Source organism: Mirounga angustirostris, unplaced genomic scaffold, assembly GCF_029215605.1.
Source record: "Mirounga angustirostris isolate CCGP_5_RB_7025 unplaced genomic scaffold, mMirAng1.0.hap1 SCAF_15, whole genome shotgun sequence".
Lineage (NCBI taxonomy): Eukaryota > Metazoa > Chordata > Mammalia > Carnivora > Phocidae > Mirounga > Mirounga angustirostris.
Window position 1 is genome coordinate 67,242,213 of NW_026991723.1, and position 11,355 is coordinate 67,253,567.

Sequence of the window (11,355 nt, forward strand, 5' to 3'; positions counted from 1 at the left end):
AATAGAAGCAGCTGAAGGCAGGTCTGTGCTCTTTCTTGGCTGGAGACATTTTTTTACAGCCCATTTTGTTAACCAGTTAGGAAGCTTTACTTCTCTCTTACTTGGTAAAATTTATGGGTTTCTGCTGTTCAAATTTGGTAAAGAATCATATGCATTTAAGAAGTATCATTGGTTCCAAGATGTCAGGAGAGCCCAGATCTCTCTACTGACTTCTTGAGATGCAATCATAAGAGAAAGAGCCTGTAAATGGGCTTTTCAAAGAAAAATAGCAAATGCTCCTCTTTCTGCCTCTTTTGGTAATAGTCCCACTTACAGGATACAGTTGTTAATCTACAACAGGAAGGGGATGCTAAATTTGGTGGCGAGTGAAAGAAGATATTACAAAGAGGAGAAAGGAATTAACCCATAAAAACTTTGTGAGTAAAAGGCTTATTACTTTGAGTTGACCTTGAAACATTTCATTGCCTACTTCTGTGCTGCTAGCTGGCTTCGCAATGGACAATAAAGTCTCCAAAAACACTTCGTGTAAGATTGTTGTTTGTCTTCATTCATTTACCCTAGTGACCCTGGGTGGGACATCGCTCCATCAGGAGAGGTAGAGTCTCAGGAGAGCCATCCAGCTAGTCAACCGAGTTACCAACAGCCCAATTGTCACAAAAAAGCCAGTTACCCACTGCTTCCTTTTTGGCAGCCTTTCCTACGGTTGAGGCTACATCCTACTTCCCTATCAAACCTGACTTTATATTTCTCACTTTTATCAGTGCGCTTCCATTCAGCAGCCAGGCAGTCCTGGACCAATGGCACAGTCTGCTCAATACACCTGGCATGGAGTGGGCACTTAAAATTCATTAACTGATCCAACACTTCCTCCTTTACTTCCAAATTAACCTTTTCTCTCAGCTGGATGGGGACTTCTTCCTTACTCTAGATGCTGTTTTCTCTAACTCTGGGCCAGGACTTGCCAGATGAGCAAAGAAAACCTATCCCCACTTTCACAGACATTGCCCCACCTGGATGTCACGTACTTGTAAAACTCCTAGACATTCATCTTTTTAAACCCACCTTGAGAAGAGCTACACATAAGCTGGTGCTCCTCAGTTCCAAATGGACACTGGGCTTATGTAGGCTTTTTCTGCCAAGTAAATTGTCAACGGATAGGGCTATTTTCTTTATTGACATCATGCTCTCTCCTTCAGGTGGACACCAAAGAAAATACTTCAAACTTCTGGAAACATGACGGCCCTGATGAGGAGAAAGAGGAGAGAAGAACAGAGGTCCAAAAGGGAGGTAGTGGGAAAAAAAAACATAAGACTGAGAAATAATCCCAAAGCAAGATGTCACATATAAGAACACATTCTTGGCTTTCTCACCTTTCAAAATTAGAACAACCTAACTGGCCAATGTTAGAGGAATGATTAAGTGAATTATCATTTATTCACACAATGGAATATTGTGCAGCCATTAAATGTTCCCTTTGAAGAATGTGCTCAGCAAAAAATAAAAGTTTACGTAATTATAAATGGGAAAAAAAAAAAAAAAAGGCAAAACGGGGCACCTGGCTGGCTCAGCCGGAAAAGCGTGTGACTCTTGATCCTGGGGTCGTGAGTTCGAGCCCCACCTGGGGTGTAGAGGTTAGTTAAGTAAATAAAACTTTAAAGAAGGAAAAAAAGTAAAACAAGCTTTGCACAGTGGCAGTATTGTAGCCAATGAGGTTTATCCAAGGCGCGATTATTCCTAATTGAAAAATGTTCCCAATACCCCACCGTGACGACTCAAAATACAGCGGACATTGACAATTTTTGACAGTCTCTATGGAGACTGAATTTAAAAAAAAAAGGCAAACAAAATCATATTGTGCTGTAATCTGCTTATCAATTTGTGTGTCTGTACCACCATTAGATTGAGAAAAGGTGAGAGTAGTGGGGATCCATGTCAAAGACAGAATGCTGAGGAACACTGACATCTATGGAATGTTGCAGGAAGGGGTGCCTTCAAAGAAGACAGAAAATATGAAGCAAAGAAGCCATGGAAAGGACTGAACCAAGAGAGCGTGAGGTCACAGAATATGGGAGAAGATGACACATCCAAGGTGTCTCCCAAAGTGGGAGACCCTAGTATAGCTGTTTTGCTATGAGCAAACTTGAGCAAAGTTTCAAGAGGAACTTAGCGAGTTAGATAACATCCCAGGGTAAGGGAGAGATGACATCTGAGCTGAAGTCTGCCTGTCAGCAAAGCCTATGCTCTCTGCTTTACTCTAGGCTGTCTCCCTGCCATGTTAGAAATATCTCCGGATTGTGTACAAGATCATGATTGAAGAAGGATCAATCAGCTGTATTTTCTTTTTTCTTTAAGATTTTATTTATTTATTTGAGAAAGAGAGAGCAAGAGAGTGAGAGAGAGCACGAGCAGGGTGGAGGGGCACAGGGAGAGGGAGAAGCAGGCTCCTGGCTGAGGAGAGAGCCCACTGCAGGGCTCGATCCCAGGATGCTGGGATTAGGACCCAAGCCGAAGGCAGACGCCCAACGGACTGAGCCACCCAGGCGCCCCATGTATTTTGTATTTAAGGGCTATACTTTGATACAAGAACAGCGGTGGGAGTAGAAGGTGTGAGAATGGACCCCAGGGCAACAGATTAGTATGGGGAGTGCAAACTCCATCGCTTGCAAAGCAGATAAGGTAGAAGGGGAAGTGGCCTGGCAAACAGGTGCCTACTCACACGGCCTACAGGCGGCAGGAATGCAGGGCCCTCAACCACTGTGGTTGGATATTCCAATTTGTTTAGAGATGCCAGAAATCTGGATTTTATCTTTCTCTGTGACATTTTCAAATTTCAAATGCTGGGCTGCAAATAAAAAACATTTTTAAACACTATGCAGACTAAATAAATCTGTGGAGTAGATTGGGCCCAAGTTTAGACTGCTGGCTTTATATCGGGTAAAGGTAGTTGGACTTCAGGAACTATATCTTCAGTTGTGTTGGTTCTAGGCAGAGCTGATCCCCAGATGGCAGGGTGGAGGGGGGATCCCTGAGCAGGCCTTGGGTGGGGGCACTTCCCCTACCAACCTCCTTCCCCAGCTTTTCTCACTGGGCTCATCACTCAACTTACTATGATGAATGCTTTGTTGGGTTCTGTTCCATGGAGTTAAAGGAGCATGGAGTGTCTCTCATCACAGTCCTTTCCTAGGAAAATAAATGGCCCTCTCCCTGGAGTTGGGGTTTTTTTTATGCAATGACTTTCCTCTACGAGATTTATTGCAGCAGCTTTGTGAGAGATTTGTAGTAAGTAGTGTTCGGGCTGTAGGTCTTAAATCCTCAATGCCACAGTCGTAACTCTCCAGGAAGGAAATGATGGAAGATCACAGTAGCTAATAGTGCATTATGATGATATTGTCTCCACAGAAATGATGGCCATCTTGCTGCTGTTGTCTTACTTAGGAAACGTGAGCTCTTCAGGTGCGCCTGAGATATCTATCCTGGTGGTGCTTTGTGAGATCCCGAAAAACCGACAGACTAGGGGAAGAGAGCAAACATTTACTGAATTTCTACCACTTCCCTTTTCACATATGGGGAGACTAAGGCTCAAAGAAGTTCAGTCATTTTCCCAAGGTCTCCTGCTGTAAAACCTTTCTGATTACAAAGCATATCTCGTCTACCATGCCACATGGAACATATTTTTAAATATAAGAGAATATCTAATGGATCAAAGTTGATAGGAGTGAATGGTGAAGTATTTCCCCCATTTTAGGTTTAACCTGAATCTACCTCACTTTTAGACTCAGGGCACAGTGTATGGGAAGTCCAGGGGATAAACAATCTATATGACACCACGAGGAAACAATCAGACAAACCCAGACTGTGGAATAAAGACAATCATCCCAATCACTGTCAGTGTCATGGTTAAAAACGTCAAGATGCTCTTCTAGTTTAAAAGAGATTCAGGGACGCCTGGGTGGCTCAGTCAGTGATGCATCTTCCTTCAGCTCAGGTCCTGATCCCAGGGTCCTGGGATCAAGCCCCGCATCGGGCTCCTTGCTCAGCAGGGAGCCTGCTTCTCCCTCTCCCTCTGCCTGCCTCTCTCCCTGCTAATTCTCTCTCTCTCTGACAAATAAATAAATAAAATCTTAAATAAATAAATAAATACATACATACATACATACATAAAAGAGATTGAAAAGACAAATTAACAAATGCAAGATACAAACCTTAATTGGGTCTTGGTTCCAAATAGAACTATTGGATATAATACTTTGGGAACAATTGAGGAAATTTGAATATGGACTAGATATTAGATGATAGAAGAGATCATTATTCGTTGTCTTAAATGTGATAATAACATTGTGGTTATGCATGGAAACAGTCTTATTCTTAGGAGATACCTACTGAAGTACTTAGGAATGAAGTATTACAATGTCTGCCCTTCAGTTTCAAATGATTGAGAAAAAAATTATGTGTGTGTATGTATAAAATATAAATTGCTGAATCTAGGTGGTGAGTATGTAGGTGTTCAGTATACTATTCTTTCAACCTTCCTGTGCATTTAAGATTCTTCATAGTAAAAAAAAAAAAAATGAAAAAAATAGAATTCTTCATAGCATAAAGTGAAAATATACAAGTAAAAAAATGACTGACTTAAGCTGCCTCAGAATGATGAAGAGGGGGCTATACTGAATAGGGTAAATGCATTTTGAAATTCCTTTAGAAGATTAAAAATATGGACAAGCTTATATAACTTTGAATACGTGTTCATTAGAAATGAAAAGCATATTTTAAAAGGATAGATGTACATAACTAGGGGCGCCTGGGTGGCTCAGTCGTTAAGCGTCTGCCTTCAGCTCAGGTCATGATCCCAGAGTCCTGGGATTGAGACACGCATCGGGCTCCCTGCTCCATGGGAAGCCTGCTTCTCCCTCTCCCACTCCCCCTGCTTGTGTTCCCTCTCTCACTGTGTCTCTCTGTCAAATAAATAAATAAAATCTTTAAAATAAAATAAAATAAAAGGATAGATGTACATAACTACAGCCATATAAAAATATATTTGCTGGTGGACAAGAACTAAAACTGTATCTGTTCGGTTAGTGGATCTAGAGGTGATTTTTTTTCCAAAATTACTCTTGCTATATCATCTTTTCCATTAATATAATCATCAAAAATGTGCTCATAGACCAAGGCAGAAAAAGATCATAAATCTTTTGCTATGGTGTGAGGTTGCAGATGACTATTTTTAAGAGTCATCCTTAAAGTCCATTATAAAACAAAATCCTGTATTTTTATAATCAGTAAGTGCATTGAATATATTGCATTACTAAAAACACATCAATCGGGGGACTTCAGCTCCATAATTGTAGCATGGTTAAGAAAGATCTGGGGAGGGCGCCTGGGTGGCTCAGTTGGTTAAGCGACTGCCTTCTGCTCAGGTCATGATCCCGGAGTCCCGGGATCGAGTCCCGCATCGGGCTCCCTGCTCGGCAGGGAGTCTGCTTCTCCCTCTGACCCTCCCCCCTCTCATGTGCTCTCTCTCATTCTCTCTCTCTCAAATAAATAAATAAAATCTTTAAAAAAAAAAAAAAAGAAAGATCTGGGGAAAACAAGTGAAAATTAAATAATTAAAAATTTAAAACAGCTTCAGGAAGTTGGAAGTTTGGTTCAGGAATGGCCAGGCTAATAGTTTCATCTGAATTATAAGAATGACTGTCTAAAATAGGGTTTAGTAAACACAGGCTGGCCACCGACTTTTGTAAATAAAGTTTTATTGGAGCATAGCCATGCTCATTCATTTATGTATTGGCTATGGCTGCTTTCACACTACAACAAGAGTTGAGTGGTTTCAACAGAGACTGAGTGGCATGCAAAGCTAAGATACCATTCTCTGGTCTTCTTTGAAAAACTTTGCAGAGCCCTAGTCTAAAAGTATCCATGCAGGGCGCCTGGGTGGCTCAGTTGGTTAAGCGACTGCCTTCGGCTCAGGTCATCATGGAGTGCTGGGATAATCAAGTCCCCGCATTGGACTCCCTGCTCCGCAGGGAGTCTGCTTCTCCCTCTGACCCTCCGCCCTCTCATGTACTCTCTCTCTCATTCTCGTTCTCTCAAATAAATAAATAAATAAAATTTTTAAAAATAAATAAATGAATAAATAAAATAAAAGTATCCATGCATATGAAAAATGACTACATGAGAATATGGGAAAATAAAGTTGATTTATTATGGTGGGCATATTATAATTTTTAATTCACATTTTTAAAAATTACACTGTTATAATGTGGTTTGTTCATTTAATAAATATTTTTTAAGGAAAAAAAAAATTGAGGGACACCTGGGTGGCTCAGTCATTAAGCATCTGCCTTCAGCTCAGGTCATGATCCCAGGGTCCTGGGATCAGGTCCCACATCGGGCTCCCTGCTCAGCAGGAAGCCTGCTTCTCCCTCTTCCACTCCACATGCTTGTGTTCCCTCTCTCGCTGTCTCTCTCTCTCTCTGTGTCAAATAAATAAATACCAAAAAAAAGAAAAACAATTGAATAAAAAATTACTATTTCCTCAATGCTTCAAATTGTGAGGGGAAAAGCAAATACAAATAGGTATTATATAGTTATTAAAGGCTGACATGGTTTGGAAGGAAAGATGGCGGAGGAGTAGGGGACCCGATTTCAACTGGTCCCCAGAATTGAGCTAGATATCTACCAGACCACTCTGAGCACCCACGAAATCAGCCTGAGATGTAAGAAGATCTGGATCTCTACAAACAGAATATCGCAGGCAGTTGGTTTTGAGGTTTGGAGCATAGCCATGCTCATTCATTAGATTGGATCATTGGATTGGATCTCATTGATAGCATGGGAGCTGTGATTCCACGGGCAGATATCGGAGGATAAACGGCAGCGGGAGGGTGCCTGGACGTGGGGATCCTACACCGCCGGTGAGTGACAGCCTCACGCGCTGCAGATGGGCACAGACTCGCAGACTGGTAGCGGCGGGGAAAGGATTTTAGGGCAGCCCCGGGGCGGAAACCCTGAGCGGCGGGGTTGTGCACACGTGAACTGGAGGGGCTGGCGGTTTTAGAAGCACAAAGGGCAGAGACTTGCCCCGACCTGGAGGCAGGACTGGGGGCGCTGCGGAGGAGTGTACAACCCAGGATGCTGCAGTTTATAGCAGCATGGACAGAAACAGAGACGGTGTGGCCTGGAGAGCTCACTGAAGAACAGACTGTGGTCTCTCTACTCTGAGGCAGAGGGTTGGAAACGGTCTCTTCTGCTCTGACTCACAGAAGAGACGTGGAAAGCCTCCAGGGAAAGCCACCAGAGAACAAAAGCCCCCAAAACTGTTTCCCGCTGAGCCCATCCCCCACCATAGGGGGGCAGGGCAACTCCACCCAAACAGGGTTGCCTGAGTAACAGCGCGGCAGGCGTCTCCCGCAGAAGACAGGCTGAGAAAACAAGAGGCCAGCAACCATAAGGTCCCAAGAAAACAGGTGTGTCTTGCTTGGGTTCTGGTCAATAATTTGGACTCTGTACATTCCCTCAAACACCCATCAACAGAAACACCAGGAGGAGGAGCCCCCAAAACAGAAAAGACTCAGAGATTATGACTTATACTGCAGATTTACAAATGGATGCAGATATAACCAAGATGTTGGAGATGGAATTCAGGCTAGCAATTGTGAAGACAATGGCTAGAATGGAGAAATCAATTAATGGCAACATAGAGTCTCTAAGGGCTGAAATGAAAGGTGAATTGGCAGAACTTCAAAATGCTATCAATGAGATCCAATCCAATCTAGATAACCTAACAGCTAGGGTAAGTGAGGCAGAAGAACGAATAAGTGACCTGGAAGACAATATAATAGATAAAAAGGGAAAAGAGGAGGCCAGGGAAAAACAACTCAGAATCCATGAAAATAGAATCAGAGAAATAAGTGACACCATGAAGCGTTCCAATGTCAGAATAATAGGAATCCCGGAGGGAGTGGAGAAAGAGAGAGGACTAGAAGATGTATTTGAGCAAATCGTAGCTGAGAACTTCCCTAATCTGGGGAATGAAACAAACATTCACGTCCTAGAGGCAGAAAGGACCCCTTCCAAGATCAAGGAAAACAGGCCAACACCCCAGCATGTAATAGTAAAACTTGCAAATCTTAGAACCAAGGAAACCATCTTAAGGGCAGTTAGGGGGAAGAGATTCCTTACGTACAGAGGGAGGAACATCAGAATAACGTCAGACCTATCCACAGAGACCTGGCAAGCCAGAAAGGCCTGGCAAGACATATTCAGGGTACTAAATGAGAAGAACATGCAGCCAAGAATACTTTATCCGGCAAGGCTGTCATTTAGAATGGATGGAGAGATGCAGAGCTTCCACGACCGGCAGAAACTGAAAGAATATGTGACCACTAAGCCGGCCCTGCAAGAAATATTAAGGGGGGTTCTATAAAAGGAGAAAGACCCCAAGAGTGATCTACAACAGAAATTTACAGGGACAATCTATAAAAACAATGTCTTCAAAGGCAACATGATGACAATTAATTCATATCTTTCAATAATCACTCTCAACGTGAATGGCCTAAATGCTCCCATAAAACGGCACAGGGTTGCAGAGTGGATAAAAAGACAGGACCCATCCGGGGCACTTGGGTGGCTCAGTCATTAAGCGTCTGTCTTCCGCTCAGGCCATGATCCCGGGGTCCTGGGATCGAGCCCTGCATTGCGCTCCCTGCTCGGCAGGAAGCCTGCTTCTCCCTCTCCCACTCCCCCTGCTTGTTTTCCTTCTCTTGCTGTGTCTCTCTCTGTCAAATAAATAAATAAAATCTTAAAAAAAAAAAAAAAAAAGACAGGACCCATCCATATGCTGCCTACAAGAGACTCATTTTGAACCTAAAGATACATCCAGACTGAAAGTGAAGGGATGGAGATCCATCTTCCATGCCAGCAGACCTCAAAAGAAAGCTGGGGTAGCAATTCTTATAACAGACAAATTAGATTTTAAACTAAAGACTGTAATTAGAGACACAGAAGGACACTATATCATTCTTAAAGGGTCTATCCAACAAGAAGATCAAACAGTTGTAAATATCTATGCCCCCAACATGGGAGCAGCCATCTACATAAGCCAACTGTTAACCAAAATGAAGAGTCATATTGATAACAATATGTTAATTGTAGGAGACCTCAATACTCCACTCTCATCAAAGGACAGATCATCTAAGCAGAAAATCAACAAGGAAATAAGAGCTTTGAATGATACATTGGACTAGATGACCTTCATAGATATTTACAGAACATTCCACCCTAAAACAACAGAATACTCATTCTTCTACAGCGTGCATGGAACTTTCTCCAGAATAGACCATATACTAGGTCACAAATCAGGTCTCAACCGATACCAAAAGATTGAGATTATTCCCTGCATATTCTCAGATCACAATGCTTTAAAACTGGAACTCAATCACAAGAAAAAATTTGGCAGAAATTCAAACACTTGGAAGCTAAGGACCACTCTGCTCAAGAATGTTTGGGTCAACCAAGAAATCAAAGAAAAACTTAAATAATTCATGGAAATCAATGAGAACGAAAACACATCGGTCCAAAACCTATGGGATACTGCAAAGGCGGTCCTAAGGGGGAAATACATAGCCATCCAAGCCTCACTCAAAAAAATAGAAAAATCCCGACTTCACCAACTAACTCTACATCTTAAAGAACTAGAGAAAAAGCAACAAACGATGCCTAAGCCATGCATTAGAAGAGACATAATTAAAATTAGAGCAGAAATCAATGAATTAGAAACCAGAAACACAATAGATCAGATCAACGAAACTAGAAGTTGGTTCTTTGAAAGAATTAATAAGGTCGATAAACCACTGGCCAGACTTATCCAAAAGAAAAGGGAAAGGACCCAAATTAATAAAATTATGAATGAAAGGAGAGAGATCACAACTAACACCAAGGAAATAGAAACAATTATTAGAAATTATTATCAACAACTATATGCCAATAAACTGAGCAATCTGGATGAAATGGAAGCCTTCTTGGAAACCTATAAACTGCCAAGACTGAAACAGGAAGAAATTGACAACCTGAATAGGCCAATAACCAGTAACGAGATTAAGGCAGTGATCAAAAACCTCCCAAAAAACAAGAGTCCAGGGCCTGATGGATTCCCTGGGGAATTCTACCAAACATTCAAAGAAGCAATAATACCTATTCTACTGAAGCTGTTTCAAAAAATAGAAACAGAAGGAAAACTTCCAAACTCATTCTATGAGGCCAGCATTACCTTAATCCCCAAACCATGCAAAGACCCCATCAAAAAGGAGAATTTCAGACCAATATCCATGATGAACATGGATTCCAAACTCCTCAACAAAATCCTAGCTGATAGGACCCAACAATACATTAGAAGGATCATCCACCACTACCAAGTGGGATTTATCCCCAAGATGCAAGGGTGGTTCAACATTTGCAAATCAATCAATGTGATAGAACACATTAATAAGCGGAGGGAGAAGAACCATATGGTCCTCTAAATTGATGCAGAAAAAGCATTTGACAAAATACAACATCCTTTCCTGATTAAAACTCTCCAGAGTATGGGGACAGAGGGAACATTCCTCAAGTTCAAAAAATCCATCCATGAAAAGCCCACAGCAAATATCATCCTCAATGGGGAAAAGCTGAGAGCCTTTCCCTTAAGATCAGGAACACGTCCAGGATGTCCACTCTTGCCACTATTGTTCAACATAGTACTAGAAGTCCTAGCAACAGCAATCAGACAACAAAAAGAAATAAAAGGTATTCAAATTGGCAAAGAAGAAGTCAAACTCTCTCTTTTCGCAGACGACATGATACTTTATGTGGAAAACCCAAAAGACTCCACCCCCAAATTACTAGAACTCATACAGCAATTCAGGAATGTGGCAGGATACAAAATCAATGCACAGAAATCAGTTGCTTTCTTATACACTAACAACGCAACTGTAGAAAAAGAAATTAGAGAAATGATTCCATTTACAATAGCACCAAAAACCATAAGATACCTCGGAATAAACCTAACCGAAGAGGTAAAGGATCTATACTCTAGGAGCTACAGAACACTCATGAAAGAAATTGAAGACACAAAAAGATGGAAAAATATTCCATGTTCATGGATCGGAAGAATAAACATTGTTAAAATATCTACGCTACCCAGAGCAATCTATACCTTCAATGCCATCCCGATCAAAATTCCAATGACATTTTTCAAAGTCCTGGAACAAACAATCCTAAAATTTGTATGGAATCAGAAAAGACCCTGAATCGCCAAGGAAAGGTTGAAAAAGAAAAACAAAGCTGGCGGCATCACGTTGCCCAATTTCAAGCTATATTACA

At 41.7% G+C, this 11,355-nt stretch overlaps 1 non-coding gene across 1 annotated transcript; it reads left to right on the top strand.

Moving 5' to 3' along the window:
• The first annotated feature begins 1,677 nt into the window (after positions 1 to 1,677).
• On the top strand, positions 1,678 to 1,818 carry LOC123850373 (U4 spliceosomal RNA). The gene has a single exon (XR_006792321.1). It is a non-coding gene; the product is annotated as a U4 spliceosomal RNA (small nuclear RNA).
• Positions 1,819 to 11,355: the final 9,537 nt, after the last annotated feature.